This window comes from Rhea americana, unplaced genomic scaffold, assembly GCF_003343005.1.
Source record: "Rhea americana isolate MKP2758 unplaced genomic scaffold, rheAme1 scaffold_120, whole genome shotgun sequence".
Taxonomy (NCBI): Eukaryota; Metazoa; Chordata; class Aves; order Rheiformes; family Rheidae; genus Rhea; species Rhea americana.
This window is the reverse complement of record NW_028185262.1, coordinates 1139653-1159627: the sequence shown is the minus strand read 5'-3', so window position 1 is coordinate 1159627 and position 19975 is coordinate 1139653.

Genomic DNA, 19975 nt, shown 5'->3' with positions numbered 1-19975 from the left:
GACTGCAGGGAGGCACACTTTTTGGTATATCTGGAGCCATATCTCCTACTCCTAAATTACTCCCATCAAAAGAGCACTGTTTGTGTTCACATCCATTTCCCACAAGGAAACTGTTACAAGTAACATTCAAGTTTTTTGAGGATCAACATATTATTCTTAAGCCTGTTACCAAGCTTTATAAGCAACCCACACCAAGCATTTAACTAACATACAAGTTCTCACATTATCTTTTGTAGTATGTCAAGATTAAGCACTGTACACAACCGTGCCAGGAGACATACACAAGACACTTGGACTGTGCCAACCTTATGCTCCACACATAGGCTTTTGATTTTAGAGGACTTTGTGACCATGAGGAAGACCCATTCAATTATTTCTTTTCTTCCCTTTCAGAAATTACAACAAATTGAAATCCTTACCATGAACGATGAACCATGGAAAGCTATACTACTCTTAGAAAAGTGGTCTCATACAGGTGCCAATCAAACCATTGAACTCTACTGTCAAACAAGTGAGAAAAAGACTGCCTTCACAGCACTGCAAATCTCATGATTTCAYCTTGGAACTTGTGACGTGCTTCGGGTCTTGTGACTACTGAGAAGTTCCAGCTTTCACTTTAAAAAGTCAGTATCTARCTTTGCTGTGTGTAGAAAACAGCATAATCCTATAGTAACCTTAAATCCCAAATGGTTCAAAAACAGAATGAAACTTYTAACACTTTTTGTGGGAAACTGACTTCTTTGCATTGTAATTTGGAGTTAAAATCATTTATACCACTTTTCCTGGCTTATGAAAGGAACCCCCAAAAATTAACATGGAGAAATGTTTTGAAATATCAAAAATACTTGCACATTCTAAAAAACAAATTAGAATTTTCTGCTACAGCTTCTCCACGGTTTTTCACTATTCAGTTTCCTGACAGTCACTAGCATTGAAAAGGACTTAAAACACTGTTTTAAAGTTTTAACCACTGTTCTCATATCTACAGAAGAGTAATGCATTTTCAATTTTCCAATTATACAGCTCAGTGTCACAAAACAGTGCTTCTAAAGAAGTCTTAATTTAAGATCTCAGTACCACAAAGCATCAGGTTTTTTTAAAAAAATAAATTACTGCAGGCTAAAGACCGACGGTGTCGAGCGGTATTACTTCTTCCCCTTCTCTGATGCTACAAGCCCGTTACTTCATTGGAAACTGTATGTATGTTACCAACATAGACTCACTCTTATTCAGGCAAATTATCACTGTGGATTATAGTAGAAGAGAATTTGTTGAAAGGGATAATGCTTTGGACTTCCTCTGCTTTGAGCACAAATAGACTTGGAAATTCTCTTTTCAGTCATACCCATAGTTTTGAAGAGCCACTGTCTTCCCAAACAGTAATTAAGGAAAAGTTCTGGCTTTTTGATTTTTGCATGATCCATCCTTAAGTTTATGTTGATACAATTCTCTCTACAGTACTTCAGTGAAAAGGACTAGAGCCATAGCCTTATCTTTGTTCTAAACTCCACTGAAGCTTAAGTGACAGAGGATAAAATTGATCCTTCTTCCCCTTCAAAAAAGGCCAAAGTGACAGGATTAAAAAAACAAAATAGACTTCCCTCCAGCAGTTGTTAGTTTAAGGCCTATCTTGTAAAGTTGACTGGAGTCAGTTTAGCACCAAAAGAGGCAAACTGGGACACTAGTAATTCATAAATCCCTCAGAACAGCAAACTCTCAATCCTACTGCAGCAAGTTAGACTAGAAAAAAAAAAATCAGGCTCTGATCAGGCCCAGATAAAGCTAGAATTCCAGGCTTGATTTTAAAAAAAAAAAAAAAAAAACCACACATACATGAAACAAATCAGATTTCACACATTGGCAACAAGCACCCTAGTCTTTAAACTAGCTTAGAGGATGACTCAGATGTTGTACAAAACTGTCAGAATTACACTGCACAGATCACTTGCAAAGTTCTATGCTTATAATAATAGCTTGTGTGTATCTGATCATGACATTCAGTCTAAAGTGCTTTTGTGAGCTTCCTCCATACAGAAATTCCTGTTCTACCTCTAAAGCAACRAAGAGCAGACAGTTAACAGAGAACAAAAATTTTCTATGACAGCATTTAACAGGACGTAAAGAGTACTCCAACCAGCTGAAAACACAAAGAGGAAGTAAAAATGGCATTACACAAATTACARTCTGACCAGGGCTCTGGGATTAGAGACAGCACAAGCTCTGAGCCTCTGATTTCGTATCTGGTGATCTCATCAGTGCAATTCCTCCCACCTCCCTCAGGATCTTGCCCTAAAGAAGAAAGGTCACAGCAAAAGCGTATGCTTATTTCAAAACTCAATACAGCCTTCGCAGAAAGGGTTACTATAGGGACTATCAGTAATTCCATTGTTGCAGGCAAGAAGAAAATGCCAAACGCCAAACTCCAGTATCACATCCAGCAGCTCTCAAAGGCCTTAGAAAACATTTCCTGATTTTTCTTTAAAACAGAACCATCTTTATCTCTCCACGTACTATACTGAGCAAACAGCCAGATGAATGGGTATGTGAGGTGGCCAAAATAATTTATTCAAACTCCTTGAGAACAAGTATGTTCCTTTCAGAGGCAAGGAACATACGAAAACTAGCAATTATCTTGGGGAGCAGGAATTTCCCAGTAGAGAGGATGGACTAATTACTTACCTCACCTTATTTTATGCAACTGCTYTGCCTGCCTCCAATTTTGTGGGCCCTCTTTACCCAGATGAGGTACAAAGAAAATGCATGTCCTGAAGCCCGCAGGTACACTCCAGTACAGGAGGAATTCATCAGGAACCTGAAAGGCTGCCTGAGCAGACCAGTACTCTGGCAGTTTGGAAGGAAAGATCTGAGCAGGAACATCCAACCCCTAGCTACTCTAGCCTTATCCATTAAGGATTTTTCTGCTTTTCTTCACAAGCCCTTTCTGTGTAAGGACTACATTTGTAACAGCATCCTCAGGCCAACCCTGTGTGTTGGAAAACTCGACAACACTGCTATCACTTTGCTTCTGCCAGTCCCATATCTTTTTATTCCCTCTTTGCCAAACTTGGTACCCAGAGATCATTCCAATTCTCCCTTCTGAGCTAGATCCAAAGGTGCCATCTGCCAGCCTGAGCACACACGTGGCAGAAGCAGACGATGCTGACACTGTTCCACTTTGCCCTTTAAAACATGTTCTCCAAGCAGCTGCTGTTACTAAAACTATTAAGTGTTTCCTACTCGTGGGGCTGTGCACATGATTTCCCCTAAACAAAGACTTAAAAAAAAAAAAAAAACAAAAGGAGAAGCAAAGTCTTGCAATTTCACTGCTACAAAGGTTGTAGCTCATGCTTTGCCTGTCAACACTTAAGAAAGTTCCATCTTCCTAAACTTCTTACGTAGTATTAACTCCCTAGTGGTTAACCTCTCAGAGCAAAATAGTATATATAGAAGAAATTTAGCTTAAGTTTAATAAGGTAAGAAGCATTTTTTTTTAAACCGTCCTATGTTTGCCTCTTCCTTACTTCCTTTCGTTTAGCCATGTAGCCGCTTTTTTATCTTAGCATGGCCCGATACCATCCTTCCTTCCTGTGCCCCCACTCCCTTCTTTTACAGCTACTCCTCTGTAAAGCTGATTTCTTCTGAATAGYTTCTATTAATTTGACAGCTCAGCAGAGACAAAATTCCATCATTTCCTGCCTAAAGATAACTCTCTGCCACAACAAAAACTGAACGGAGAAGGAAAATGCTCTAGGCTTATTATAGATACCTTTATAATACAGAGTGGAAGAAGCAGAGGCAGAAAACCTCAGATTGCATCTTTACCACCAAATATATATACACACACACACACACACACTTGTAGTATGCACAATTCACTCATCCCTATCTTTGCCTATYCCCCAGACAAGACAACTGCTCAATGTGGTATTTCAGGCCTTAGACAGTCAACACCTAGATTTTGCTTTGTTTTCCTAAGCAGAGACAGATGTTCCAGGGATCGCCACTGAATTCCCAACAACCTGTTCTCTATTTAGACACAATAGGTCCAATATGTAAGCCCTGTGCAAATTGCTTCAGATACTATACTTGGGTTGATGCAGCTGTACAGCAAAATAGATAACACTCATCTCTGGCTTAATATAGCCCCTTCTGTACTCCAAGATGCAATTGCAGCTACAGCCAGTGTGCCTCTCCACTGTTCAGCTCTTCCAGCCTGCATCTTACTAGCCTATACGATCTTATTTTATACTCAAAATAAGGCATCCAACCAGCTGTCACCACCTGAACAATTGTAATTCTGGAAGGTTACAAGCCTCATGTAAGAGGCTGAGGCAGCAGAGAAAAATTTCAACTTCTCATGCAACTTCCACCCTACACATACCTCTGCTTCCAAGTCTAGCAGAGGATGTTCATACCCTTTCCTTCCTCATCCTCCTCTTGCTATGCTTTGGAGGAGGTCAATGTACTGGGGATGGAAGCAAAATGCAGGAAGAGGACTGTGTTTGTGGATGTGTCAAGGTGGAGGTTTGCCCTGTTAACCCCAGCCATGACATACCCTACATCACAGAGGTGTCATGTGGTTCACGCTTACATTCAAGCCCACAAAGCCATCAGCCTGAGAGTATCAAGAGGAAACAAAAGGAATCTCAGACTTATGTTCAACTGATTGCACCTTTTTAAGGCATATCCTCGCCTGACACATGGTTTGAGAATGACACAGATACCACTAGTTTTCTTTAAAGAACAACACATAATTGTGATAGCCAGTTGATGGGAAGGCATGATGAGCTATGTTTACTGTAAGTCCTGCTTTTTCATTCCCCTTGCAGCTTTTTACTTTTCTGCAGTATATCTTGCAGTCAGCTAACCTCCACTGGCTAAGTGACAGAGAGAGCCACCCCAAGTGACAGTAATATCTGCAGTACACATCTCATCCAGAAACCTGGGCAGCGATTACTGACCATGGGTTTGCACAGACACACAGTCACTCCAGCTTCAAACAAGAGAACAGCAGGAGACCAAATGCTCAAGTCCACCCAAAGTAGTCAGATAGTCACTGAGAATCCAGGGCTTCTGGGCTCATTCCAAATTCAGTTTTCCTTTACACAGTCTCCATGATCAAACCCTCAGAGAGGCCGAGAAACAGGCTTACCCAGCCCCGAGAGACATGGGAGAAGCAAAGCAGCAGTAGGTAGAGCAGCAGCCACAAACTGGGCTTGCTGGTTTACAAGCAARTGTTGAAACTCATCAAGGTATGTCACTATACAGATAAGGGGGGGATTGCTGGGCAGTAGCTGAGGAGATGGTTAGAGGCTGAAGGACATCTAGTCTCCATCACAGCAGCCTCTAGTGAGCCCCGCCAGCCCAAAAAACAGCTTGAGGCCATTTTCTCAAAATACTCATTTGTGAGCGTCACATACTGGGGAAGACAGCATGCTTGTTCTGAGGACTGAGGAAACCAATGTTGTGTTTCTTCCTCAGCTGGCTTTAATTCTTCCCTTTCTAAAGTCAGGTCCTAGAGAGAATAACCAGCATCTCCTGTCACAAGGAAGGATGATTAGCATCTGGATTTCCTGTTGGTGGGTTGTAACTTCAGGGAAGAGAGCTGTGAAATCATATCACATAGAAAGAAAAAGTCTGAGCTTGGTAGAACACACACTTGCTACAAGCGAAATGCACACTGGCACATCTTCTCAGTAAATACGTTATGAGAGTTGGGCTGGACATAACCATTTGAAGGAGATACCACTCCTCCCATTAGGCCCAAATTTTYTCCCATCCCACTAATTCCAATAGGCCCCAAAGTACTACCTGATAACTGTGCAGATGCAGCAGCTTCCCAGAGAAACCTGGTGATTTCTGCCCGTGGATTCCGGTTTGTTATGGAAAAGGCTGCTTTTTCTTTTTAAAACCTTGGGGTCATACTGTTATRTTACCAATCTCAAGAACATAAAACAGTGAAGACTAGATCCTCATTTATCATGGAGTCAGTATGGCCAGCAGTAGAGTTGATCTTGAGAGGTATAGATCATGTGTTTTTACCTTGCGAAAGGTGATGTGCCTTTATTACCCAAGGAGGGTGGAATCTCAGAGTCAAGTCCAAAAAGAACCTATTTTAACATCATTTATCTTTCTGTCCTTCTGATGTCTCATTTTTTGGCTACATCAGGTTTGGAAAGAGAGAAGGTAGAAATTCAACTAACCATCATCACAGAAATCACAAAACAGCTGGGGTTGGAAGGGACCTCTGAAGATCATCTGGCCCAACCCTTCTGCTCAATCAGGGCTACCTACAGCAAGTTGCCCAGGACTGTCTTCAAGGATAGAGACTCCAAAACATTTCTGGACAACCTGTTCCACCTTGATCGATCACCCTCATAGGGAAGAAGCCTCTTTTTTTAAGCTCACAATATCCTGTGTTTTAGTTGAGGCCTGGTGCCTCTCGCCCTGCCATTACGCACCATTGAAGAGTCTGGCTACATTTTCTTCACATCCTCCCAACAGTGAGTTACAAACACTGATAAGATCCCCCCTGAACCTTCCTTTCTGCAGACTGAAGATTCCCAGCTCTCTCAGCCTCTTCTAAGAGATCCTCCAATCCCACAATCCTCTGTGGCACTTTACCCTCTTGTTTCAGAAGGTCCTTGTAATGCAGAGCCCAGCACTACGTCCAGCACTCCAGAAATGCTAACAGCCGCGAAAAAAATAATTGCTAGAATTTCTTTTTTAAATCTAGATATACATCCTCCATTTTATACTGCTCAATTCATTTTCAACCAATTACTCAAAGATATCGCCTTCATCTTGGCTGCTCCTTGAGCAATCTTCTTCCTCTGCCTGGATGTTAATGCTTTTCAGAGAACCTGTAACCGTCTATTAAACGTCTCACTATATCTCTCATCAGATTGAGGCAGAATCCTAGTTTTGCATATTCAGCATCTCATAAGCAGCAATACAGAAACAGGGTAGAAAACACTGATATTACTATACCAAGAGTTTTTCCGGAGAAATGGAGGCACACATTTAGCTGAATGGGCCAAAACATGGAAATGGGAGAGTAATGAATGCAGGAGGAAGAAAGAAAAATGCAAGACTTCTGTAAGGCCACACTACTTCTTGCAAGTGAGTGTGTCCCAGTAAAGTTCCCTGAATTAGTATAAAGTACGAAGGTGAGTTTACTGAATTTATCCAACTACAGACTGAGAATTATGAAGGAAGATTTGGGTAGAGGAGCAGCAAGAGTTACAGCAYGTAAGTAATTACTACAAGCAACACAGGGCAACTACACAGGACTTTACACCTCCAGAGCGCTTCGCACACAGTACTTCAGTAGGGCAAGCCCTACTGCTCAGTAGCTACAAAGGCTCCACATGCTGAAAGCATCTGAGCATCAGGCAGCCGTAACAGGCTCTCAGACAGAGCAACCCTTATGACCCAGTTCAGTGCTTTTCCCCTCTGCACTGCATTAGGCAAACAAAATCATCTGTTTCTTCTCTTAATATCCTCTCACATCAATTTATCATTTTACAGTTTCCCTGCCTCTTCTGACACATACATCTTGCTTTGGTTATCAAGAAATTCAAAGCAACACTGGAAAAACCCCCATGACAACTGCAAACAGATCAAAATTACCTAGCAGAAACCATAAGCTAAACAAATTGACCTTCATAGCATTTGTTTCAGAAGAGTGACACAATTCTGCATATGGCACAGGCCCCCCCAAAGCAACAGGTTAAGCAAACACTGGGTGTGATTTCTCAGCTGTTGGTTACACATCATTGTTTGAATTAATTTGCCTGACAAAAGCCACTTTTATACAATAGTGATCGAGCAAGGTCACAATGACATCTGACCCTCTGAGTGGCAGAGTGGCCAGCTATTCCTCCGCTTTGCTCATGGCACTAAACACAGCAGCTTTGGTCATGGCCACTTCAATAATCAGCTGAGCTATTTATTCTCAGCTGTGGAGCTTCAAGTGAAAGCAAAATCTGGCTCTCACTTTTTAAATATACCTGTAGCTGAATGCAAGGCTCAAAGAGGCAAGCAATACTGCTGGGGCCTGCTTTAATCAAGGAAAGCTGGAACAAGCACACACACTAGCAAGCTGAGCTCCAGCTACATSTTTCAGCAAAAATCCAGCAGGCTTAACTTGTCACAGCTGTTACACAACTGGAACTAACCTGTGGCAAAGAAGAAAACCCCCTTTCTCCACCCCCCCCCAAACACAGTACAAACATCCCTTCAGGTTAAGACAAAACCTAAGTCCAGCTGCACTAGAGACTTCTGCTGTCTCCTTCTGCAGGGCTGAGCTTTCACTCAAACACGGTATGGAAGCCTCAAGCCAAGACATCTCAGCCAGAGGGATGACAGAGAGGTTGGTACCTCAGCTGAGGAACACATACCTCAGCAGGATGGGACTAGCTCTGCAATTTCATTCTGCATGCTGGCATTTGTAGCATGAAACTCAAAAGTAGAGCTTTACTGACAAACACACACATTTTAATTGCTTCTAACCTTATCTGTGTTACACTTTCTCCTAGACTTTACCACCTTTTAGTTGCTTATTAACATCTCAGTCCTCATAAAGTCTAAAGATTTGAAGTTTTGACCTTTGTGTTGCATGCACAGACACTCTCCTACTATATTTACATGAAGATTTTTCCCTGTTTTCCCACATCCACTCAGCTCAGAAGCAGAACACTTATATCAATACACGAGCAAAGTTAACAGTCAGAACGGAATTATACAGAAAAATCACATGGGAAAGACAGATGTTTACATAGARGAGCTGCTATTAATCATAGCTATTACAACTCTAAGAGCTATCAGCGCAAGTCCATGTTTATTCAGCAATATGGTATTGTATAGTATGTCCTGCAGCAAGATACTAAGGCCTCAACTGACTCATTTCCCCAAAGCTGTACCTTATTAACACATTATCAACTTCAGGGTAATTACTCACACAAACAAGGGTATCCACAGGCAAGTCCTKATTCAGTAAGCTCTATAATATGACTGCAGTTCTGGTGATGTGTGTAGTCAGCATTATTTAGGATGACTCAGGTCACTATAAATGAGGCACCCACTTTGTCTTAAAACTTAAGAAGTGTCTAAACTGTATGTAACATGATCTCATCATGTGCTGCTTTACATTTGATTGCTTAGTCTGGTATTGCTAAACAAGAATGTTAAGTAATCTACTGTATAGTACATATAGAATCACAGAATGGTAAGGTTGGAAGGGACCTCTGGAGATCATCTAGTCCAACCCTCAGCATAGCCCATACGGGGAYTGAACTCGTGACCTTGGCATTAGCAGCATCATGCTCTAACCAACTAGAAAGCTTCACTCCAATTCCAGAAGTAGCTTGCAATGCAATTGCTAGTAGAGGCAATAAATTAGTGTCCTATATACTCTACATTCAATGCAATTCCTAGTAGAGGCARTAAATTAGTGTCCTATATAYTCTACRTTTTAAAGGGCTGAGAGAAATGTRTTGCATAATCAATGACAGAYGCTACAAAATAAGTTACTAGCTCATGATTTAAGTGATACTGATTTTGAAATGGTCAGAACTGAAATGATTACTACAGAAACATCCCTCTGTTACTTGACTCCTCTCTCTGGCCAGATACRGACTGGCAAGACAGGTACACTGATCTATAAGAGAAGAAGGGAGATGCAATGAAGACTAAACTGGGTCACGACCAGTCAGTGGAGTTGYGCTAATTTATGCCAGTAAAGATTTGGTCTTGTATTTGTGCACAGGAAGTATTACTCRAAATATAAGTTTCTCCAGATTAAGAATTCAGTTCTGGAGTTAAAGCCTTCTTGCCTTCAAGTAGGTCATGGTTTCAGTCTTAAGAATAATAGGGTGCAGTGTTAGGGGCAGGGGAGATGGATGGGCCATAATTTTCCTCTTTCATCTGTTGCCTTTGAAAGTGATTGATGCCTCATTCCCTCTTGGCTGATTCCTTCTGCTGAGGCAGAAGAGAAATCAACATTCCTGTGCTTCTGACACACCAAAACTTTACCTCTGTGGCCATTCTGGGGGCACTGAAGTCTGAAACATCTTCCTTTACCCAAACCACTGAGTGCAATAGCTTAACTAGGAGCCCAGCACTGAGCAGGAAGAGGAAGAATTCTCTAAGGAAGTAGATCACCTGAAATATAATTATATCATCTGATGCATGGTGAAGTTCGGCAAAGTTTTGCCCTAGCTCTAAAGAAAATCCTTTGCTCTGAGCAGAATGCCAGTACCTTAAGGAAACACCTCACCCCACCTTGCTTCATCCAGCTGTAGAACTGTTGTCCTTCAGCTCTCAGATTCAGCAAAGGGACCTATGTAATATGCACTGCTGCACTTGCCACCAAGCTGCTCCCTCTTTGCAGCAGGGCAGGAAAGCCTTTAGTTAAGAAAACTTAGCAGAAATCCCTGCATAAGCTCCTATGATTTGTGCTATCTAACAAGATTAGTAAAGGGAGAGCACATGCACAGGCATGGCCCTCAGGAGAYAGCGAGGATCCATACCCACCCAAGAGACTTTCAGTTGAGATCTGTCACATTAAAAAAAAAAAAAAAAAATCAATGTGGGTTGAATCCACTCTTGGATTCAAGTCTCAAATAACTCTTTGGCTAACCATATCTCCTTTTTGGCAGGCCACAACACAGAATAAACAGCTACTAAAAAGGAACAGTGCAGGGTCTTCAAACAGAAGTCCAGAGTCACTGGTGCTACCAAACCCTCAGGTGATTTCAATTTCACACTCTGCTACAAGAATTTGCTTTATTACTGCTTTGCCTGGAAAACTCACTAAGTTTTCAGGATGAGGTGATGAAGTGTCAGAAGCACCACTTCAARCATCGCTGACTTAAGCAAACACTTTCTTTAACTGCCTTTGCTGCTGAGGACTGTCTTGCTCTTCACAGCTGTTGTCCTTTTTCCCAAAAGGGTTTTCGCAGCCTAGTTCATTTCAATGATCAGGTGTACACTGAGGCTGTACTATGGCACAGCTAAGAAAGAGTGAGTTGTAGGAGAGGAGCAGGCATTTCTTCAACTAGCTTTTCCAACCAAAACTCATTCCCACAACACCACCTGGGTGAATCAAACAGGTAAAATCYATCAAGTTCCTTCTAGAAGCCCTGACCCTCATCCAAGGCAAAGTGTGTTCTTGCAAGCCTAGGTTAAGTTACCACAAGTAGTAAGAGGACCATGTATAACTGAAGTCTAGAACTACACATGTCCCTTTCCTGCCCGCATGTGAAATTCACTCCTGTATTCATCCCAAAGTCTGCCATCATTCAAAACAGGCCTGGACACCTGCAAAGACTTCAGCAATACAAAGGGTTGCACCTAGTGAATTARGACCTGACTCAATTTATAACTGTGCAGAAACACTAGAAACAGCATAGATAACAGCCAGGGAGAGAAACATAGTCTGGGGAAGGTATCTCTGAACTCTGCTACCAAAGCAGGTGATTTCCCCATTTTATTTGGGGTAAAAGATGCAAGAAAAAAAGTTATGCTATTACGTGAATGATGCAACTGGAAAGGACCTAGGCACTGGAAGACTGACTGCTTCAGGAAGCRTTTTTCCACCTGCAGTTCCTTATAGAGGAGTTCAGGGAATATTGTCAGCTTCAACGGAAAAGGAGTTGGAGACCAAAGCACACAGCTGACAGTCTGTGCTATCCCCTTACTGATCTGTGAGACYTGCTTTCTTGGACCGTCTTGCCAGGCTGGTGTCCTCTGTGTTGTACTATACATAGAGCAAGTAAATTAATACACAGGTACCTGAAACCCTTCTCTAACACCATATCCAGAAGAACCAGAATATATCTTGTCTTCACTGGTACAAATGGGACAAATCAAGGGCAATTCCTACTAACTCTCTCCTTGCCTTAGAGGAGATCATTATTCTTCTCCGCTCCAGCCACCTAAAGCATGTGCCATTTATGTGCATGTCCCTGAAATGTAGGGCTGTTGCACATAAAGGGCAGGATACAGCACAAATGAAGGGAAGAAATATGGAGAAAGTGTTGCAGGAAGAAGAGAATCCCACAACAATGACTACCCAGCCCATACTTTTGGGAAGATCTTTGTCAGTTGAAAGCAGCTGCCAAACCTTATGAACAAATAGTCTCCAGCCCAAAGACATCAAGGACTATTTGCTGCCCTTTACTTGCAGTGTATGGCATTAGTTCGCTTCAGTAGAATGACATTTTTAAAAAATGAATTACAAAAAAGGGAGAACTGAAAACACTTGCCCAGGCACAAATCACTTTGTTTACCTGAGAGGAAAGGTGTTTATCTGAAGTAGAATCTCTTCTGTACAGGCATCCTCAGAGACAACACATTTGTTTGCGCAACTACTTATGTCCTTTTTCACTACTCACAAGTACAGTCAAAGACCCACAACTGTTCACAAGCTCAAGGGCTCACTAGTCTCCTATAKGAGAGGAGCTGAGCACTTTCAGTGCTCATTTCCACACAAAAGTTTGCATTCTCAGGCCTACACTAACTGATCCATCACCAGTCATTCATCTTGTTGATGTTCCCCAGTGAATTAGGCATGTTTTTTTTTCTTACAGTTCATCTCACCTTTGTGCATTGGTGGAAGACTGAAGTGCACTGTCTCAGAAAATTACTCCTTTTCATAATTTGAAGACTTGTGGTTGGACATAAGCATTATAAGGAAAACAAATCCAAGGGTTAGGGCTCCTGTAAGTTTATTCCCTTCCATCATCCCAGGAGTTGCAATTTGCCAACCCAGGTTAGCCTTTTACATTGGCATTTTACCCAGTCCTGCACAGGGTCCTCTCACCCTTTCCTGCAACAGCTCCCCAGCTGCACGGTCCCATGCTACATCCTTCCAGTGCCAAGACCCTGCACAATTACCTGCCGGTCTTAAGGAAGACCTCGCTGCCTGTTCTGGCCTCTGGCTAGGGAGGAAAGTGATTGCTCCCATTTTAGCCCCAGATTATTTAACACATGATGACAGATCCTCTGCAGTGGGAAGGGCCTCCAGCTGCTTCTGCAGTACAAGAGCACACAGACACACATGCACGTAACTGCAGTGGAAAAGAGCTGAGCACACGTTCTTGTCCACCCAGGTGACACCCTGTGTCCTCAACAGCAGTGACCCAGTGGGGCTGTATGTCCTGGAGGTTTCTTCACTCTAGGTCACAGGTTCCAATCCAACCTCAATCTGTAGCCATAAATCCTTGCGATAAACTCCATACCTGAGAGAGGTCAGGCAGTGGAGACAAATAAAACATTCACAGGAATATCTGCAAGCCAAGTCAATATGGACATAACTGAAAGTTCCTTCCTTTATGGTATCTGTCTCCCTAAAACAGAAACATAGGGATAAAAATCTTCCTTCAGCACACTAAGCTATCAATATGACACACTGTTTTAGCAAAGCTGCAACAAGTCCCCTTTTGACAGTTGAGTGCAGAGACTGTCAGCTCACACCATGCTGGACCTGCTATGGATTGGCTCCTTGTTCTCAGTCCTAATGCCTGGGATTGCCACAGGGTAAGTCTTTTCTGCCATGCTCCAAAGAGAAGCAATAGATGCTTCTGCTGCAGGAAACTCTACTGCTTTTCTTTTATGAGCTGCTCTAGCTAGAAGTAAATCGAGTTTACAGTCACAAATTTGGGGAAATTAGTATTTGAAAGCAGATGCAAGCATCATATCTGTTCCCATCTCCAGTAGTCTAGGCTCACTACGTCTCCCTTTTGACTGCCAGAAAGCTTTCAACTTTGCAACACAAGCATGCCTTCAAGTCTCTACAGCACTGATGCCTTTCACAGACACTAGAACTTTGTATTGTATTGGACTTGAAAGGAAATAATTTCTCCAGTATTACTGGAAGCAAAAAAACAAACAAATCCTGTCAGAAATCCTGTCAGACACCGAAGTGCAGCAGTTACATCATATGCTATTAAACAAGTGTCATACTTCAGCATGCAACTGTATAAAAATTTCCCACAGATCAGGGATACTGTTTAAGCCCATAATCACCTCTCTGCCCATTAGTCAGAACAGCAAAGTTGCTCAAGCCTCAGGAATCCTTATTCAACACACAACAAGATTGAAGATCATAGCAGGAACAGGAGCCATTGAAAAACGGCATTTCTGAAAACAGCTCAGATATTAAGATCCTCCTGCTGAAAAAGTGCCCACTAGCAACATGCAAAGATGAGAAGATTGCGCTTCACAGGCTGTGTTCTGGTCTCCACTACATGCTCCTGTTTCAGGAACTGTTAACTGTTCCCCATTGTCTGYAAGGGTAGGGAGGCACATCCAGATGTTATTTTATCAAGTCTCTTAGACCCCTATCTTAGGCTGAGTTCCCCTCCAGATACATAGTCCTCATCAGGGACTCAAGGAAGACCTGGAAAGCAGCACATTTGATGGTCTGTAGCTAGCCAGTCATGACTCTCATCCTTGTAACTGTGCCAGTTCAGACCTCCATCACTTGGAAATTGGGAAACCAAAAGAAAAAATTAGAATGCACAAAAAAGTACTTAGTTTATTTTCTTACTTTTCTTGCTTTCAAAAAAACCAAACTCATTTTGATTTATGGCTCCATTAATTCAACAGCTTCAAAAAAAGAAAGGCCCAAGGCACTATCAGTACAGCCTCATACACTTCTCAGTCTAAGCATCTCTACTAAAAGCCATTCCTTTTTTTAAAGCTAGATCTCCCAGATCCCTAAGCTTTCTTTCAGTGGCTTTTGTAGTTCCGGAGACATTTTGAGGCATAGAGCTTGAACATAGTCTCTCTATACCCATGAAAGCCATTTATCACCTAAACAAGACAACCACGTACGTATTTTTTTTCAAAGCCTCTCACACTGCAGAATAACACTGTCTCCCTGCCTTCATACATTTCCCTCAAACATAGGACTTAAGGGGTGTCTTTACTAGCCATCAAGTCCAAGGCATCCCCAAGAGACCCATTATTTCATTGGCAGGGAAGATTTGCTCCCATAAACCTCCAACACACCAGGAGATGTTTGGACAAGACCTTATAAGGCATAATAAAAATAATTAGCTTGGCAAATTAGAAACCAATTCCCCACCAGCCAAAAGCAACCATCACAAGCTAAGAGCAAAACACTTCTGGTCTCCTTCCTTTTCTTCCATGCAAAAGGGCTCTCAAGTGGATACAGCAAAATGAATGCATTTCAGGAACAAGTTCCAAGAACACACATCAGAGGGTTAGAAATAAAAGCATACACTCTGGGATATTTTGCTTCTGTTCTCTCAGGCCCTAATTCTACAAACATGCTTGCCTGTTCTTAATTTTAGCATAGAAACCTGCTGGTTTCTGTAGCACAGCTCATGAAAACTAGGGTAAGGACACTCCCATCTGCAGAATCAGGGCCCAAGGCCACAGACTCACTGGTGTGTAGGCTGGGAAGTATCCATCTTGCACAGTAAGAAGGCAGCAGAATAAGGTCATGTATTAGAATAGAAACTGCAGAGAAAAAGCCTACCAGTAATGCCACAAACTACAGACCTGGTTTTTCACCAGTGTATGCCTCTTTGTCAGGCATGATGCAAGTCACCTTTCCCTGGAAGATTTCTCCTGCAGCCTGGAAAATGATAAAAATCATCCCCCCCACACAAATTTGACAGCTCAACTCATACCTACTTTGGGGCTCCCCAGCTGCATCTTGAAGGGCAGACCACCCCCCCACACACACACACACGCAGATGGGCCTGCAATATCAGTTTAATTCAGCTCACTATCTTCAGGGAAAAAACAGCAGGCTGAAGTGCTCTCCGGTTTTACCCACGTTAACCTGGGGCACTTAATTTAAGTGCTGGTATAAAACAGTAAATGTTACAGCAATACTGTGAAAAGGCTATGCCCCAAATCACACAAGTCAGAAATAGGGAAGCACAAGCATTCAGATGGAAAAAGCAAGCCCAAAGCTCATAGTTAGCTGGGCTCAGGGCTTCATGCCGCTCCTTTAACCAAGTACTGCTGGACACTTTCTCACTGTTGGCAGGCAGGAATCAATGCAGCTGCATCTTGCCTCCCAGAGGCCACCTTATAAAAACACTAGTTTTTCAATCTTTGAGGCATCTGCTCAGCCATCAGCAGCTGAACTCATTCTCCTCTCCCTGCACCCTGGCAGCCATTCGGACTGGACTAAGCTCTGATTACCCCCATGTCCTATTCATTCTCTAAAGCCATCAGGATGCAAACAAGTATTCAACAGGGTTTAGGACCTATGCCTGCCTTTACATGTGCCATAATGGAGACACATCACATTAAAGTGAGTCTCAGTAAAGCTACTTTAGTGAGAGATACCTTCCAAGAACATGAATAAAACAGTTCACTGTAACGTTCTAGTGTGCATAGTCTTTTGAAATGCAGTCACCTCCAAAATGCCTGGCCCTGCAATATGCCAAGCTTTATTAGCAGTCCTCCTGTTTGGGGAGTCAGMTGAATTGTTATTTTGTCTGACTGCTCCCCTCCCAGACAGTACAACTTAAACTGCAGGATTTCTTGTGGCTTCATCACAGCTTATAAGTTTTATATCACAAACTATTATCTATGCAGCATTTTAGAGAGTTTCACAATTTGAGTTGCATTGCTGATCTTCCACAAGGACCTGGCATAACACATCCACAGATGACCTATTTGGCATTTTGAAAGCTTTGCTATTCCCCTTTGGTCAGACTTCGGAATTTGGCCTGCCCCGCCTGCCCCAGGTAGCAGCTTATTTTACTATTTTTCTGTAGAGATTAAGAATCTTGGTCATGAACAGTCTTGCTGGGCAGGGGCTGTACAAATGCAAAACTGTATATGGGCAAATGCTGGAGGCAAGGAAACAAGAAACTCTTAGTAATTGCTCCACTTCAAAATTGCTTTGTTAGGCATCTGACAAGATTTTTCTCCCTCATAAGATACACATGGAATTCTCACAAGAAACAGCCTAAAGAGCGTGCCTATAGGAATTAATACTTTCTAAAAAAACTCCCCAAAGACTGAATACACCAGTAGCAGCCCTAATTCTGAAATGGACATTGGGACATTTTAATTAGAGAGGAGTCAATAGATTTTCTCCCTCCCCCCCCCCCTTTTTTTTTAGGCCCACAGACTTCACTCCTCTGCCATTTTCCTACTAGTGCCTGGTTAATTTAACTACATTTTTCTGCTGTTCAGAAAACCAAGTACAAAAATAAAAATCAGTTTTAATTAAAACCTCCCTTTTTGGTTTTACTGGCATTATTTCTCTACATATATCCTCACACTCCTGAAAATTCAGGAGTTTCCTAAAAAACCCTCAGAAAACACTGACTAACTTTGTTTTTCAAGGACAGGAATAAGAGATCATGTAGACATTTCTGAGATATAACCTCGTTGAAGTATGAAACTGCAAGGCTAGGAAAATAGAACTCATGTTCATGCCTACATAGACGGCTAACACATGCCCTTGCATGCAACTTTTTACTCACTGCCACACACACAATTTCTCACATCAGCTACTGTGGTGGATCTCAGACTAGAAAAGCTGCAAAGGCCATTAGATGCCTAATCACCTCAATTAATCAAAGCAGAGCTTTCCTATTCACAGGAACACTCCCTGCTTCTGAGCAAGAGCAGCACAGTGTTCTCAGCTGCGTCTCAACACGCTCTATGAAGTATGATGAAAGAAAGTAAGTGATTTATCCTGGAGAAAGACAACAGGCTACTGGTGTTTTAATAAACTTGTACACTTAGATCTTTATGAATGCAGTCTCCCGTTACCTGTGTCAAGCCAAAAAATGCTCAAACACATGCCTCTGAGATAGTCCCTTTAGAGTTCTGAGCCCACGTTAACATGCCAAATGCACTAAGGCTTGTTTGTCCTTCTCACAGTCCTATGTGCTATTTCACTAAAGTGAGATCCCAGTTTTAATGCTACGTGCAAATCACACAGAGGAGGCATTCTGGCAGGTTTACAGCTACATCTGCAGTTTCTTGCACAGGCCTTTCAATATATCCCATTACTTTTTTTTTTTTTTTTAAGAAATGGAAGTCATCTATTTGAAGACCCATTTTCACATACGCACTCCAACAGGCAAAAGAGGTTTCTCTACCTTAAACTCTAGCTTAGAGGTATAGCAGGTAGAACCAATGCCCATAATGAGTCTTTCTTAGTGGAGGAAGCAGGCAGATGCAAGACTAAGATTTTTTCAAAAAATAAGTATTATTCTAGAGAGTTCACTTCTACAGTGTCCAGAATTGTGTGCTGGGAAGGTTCCTTACTTCTGACAGGGGGGTGTAAGCATCTGTAGAAAGGGCAATCAATAAATAAAAATTAGACTCCATTAGAGTTCTCAAATTAAGACATCCTAAATCATCAGTTTTAGCTGTAAGCCACAACCAGAATCCCTAGGTGGCATGTCAAGCTCTCACTGATTCCCCATGTGCTCTCAGTTACACTAAGTCTCAGTTTCCCCAGCTGCACAATCACAAGTTTAAYGCTTACTTGCTAACACTGAGGGAATGCAAGTAACAGGGTTCTTTCAGTTTGCTCTCTTATGCTAGTCTGACATACTAGCCATGATTTACTGCCATGTTTCATGCAAGAACTTTGACATTTTTTCAGGACTCCAAGAGCTCTGACCTCAGCCTGGGACATCCAGTTCCACCTGAAAATGCCAGAAACACTCTCCTCACCCCTGCTGAAATTCCACACACAAGGACCACGCCAGCTACATCTGCCAAGTTTTGCTTCGGTGACCACAAAGTCAGAGCAAAATTTAACAGATGCATAAACCCAATATTCAGAAACAAAGGCAGCTCCAACAGCAACACTAAGGTTTAGGGTAACAGGTTAAAAATACCATTTGAATCAGGCCTTTTTCTTGACCTTGAATGTATTAGCTAGCCTCCTGATACTTCACTTCCAACCAGGCAACAAGGCAAGTGCATTCCGTTGCCTCAAAAGGGTTGTTGTAACAACAAATACCTTAAGGAGTGAGMTATGCTAGCTTTCCAGATAAACATAGGTAAATAAGAAATACAGATGGATAAAATAAATGCAGAAAAAGAAAGCAACCAAACATCATGCCACAAAAATACACACCCAGAGCCCCAAGTGTCAATGCCCACCCAATTCCATAAGCATACCTAGGAGACTAAGCAAGCATCACTCCCTTTCCATATATCGTAACCCCTCTTTGTACCAGTGAGCCAACACCATGCATGTAAATAACCCTAACAGGCACGCAGCCCCCTACCTCTTGCAGCCACCGCTTCCTGCTGGGCCCTGCAGCCTCTCCAGGACCATGGTCTTTTCCAGCACAYTTAGGGAGCAATGAATAAGCCAGTGCTCTGCATCTCCCACCCCTAAATCAGCAACACAGCTGGTCCCTATAGCAGGCACAACTTAACACACCTGCAAAGCACCACCACCATCCCCAGCCTCCACTGACCAGACCTCCCCAAATCTCCACCACCCTCATGGTCCAGCAGCTAAAATGGCTCCCCCAGGTCACATGGGCACTTCCAGCCAGATGGGCTCCGGTCCATCTCACCTCCTGGCTGCAGGCTGGCCTCGGGAGCGGGAAAATTAGGGAATTGCTGTGAAATAGCCAGTTCCTCCTGACGCCAGAGAAGTGAGGAGGTGCTGCAGGCTTGAACCCAGAGTGCTGCGGCTGGGGGCCCCTTCCCTTGCCTTTTAAAAAGCATTGCATCCCCTTCCACGCTCAAAACTGCATCTTTCACAGAAATCCCTCCAACTTTGTCACTGGTGCAGAAGAAAAAATACAGTGAAAACATGTTCTCTTGCAAATATTTCATGCAGGGCTATTAGCTAGCTCCCGCCAGAGGCGGGCTTGAGCCCTCAGCACCTCCCGGCAGGCGGCAAGGTGCCTGGGGCTCTGCTTTCAAATACGCAGGGTATTTCAGAAACCGCGGTGCTTCGCAACGTGAAGGAAGCCTGGAGGGCCGTCAGGAC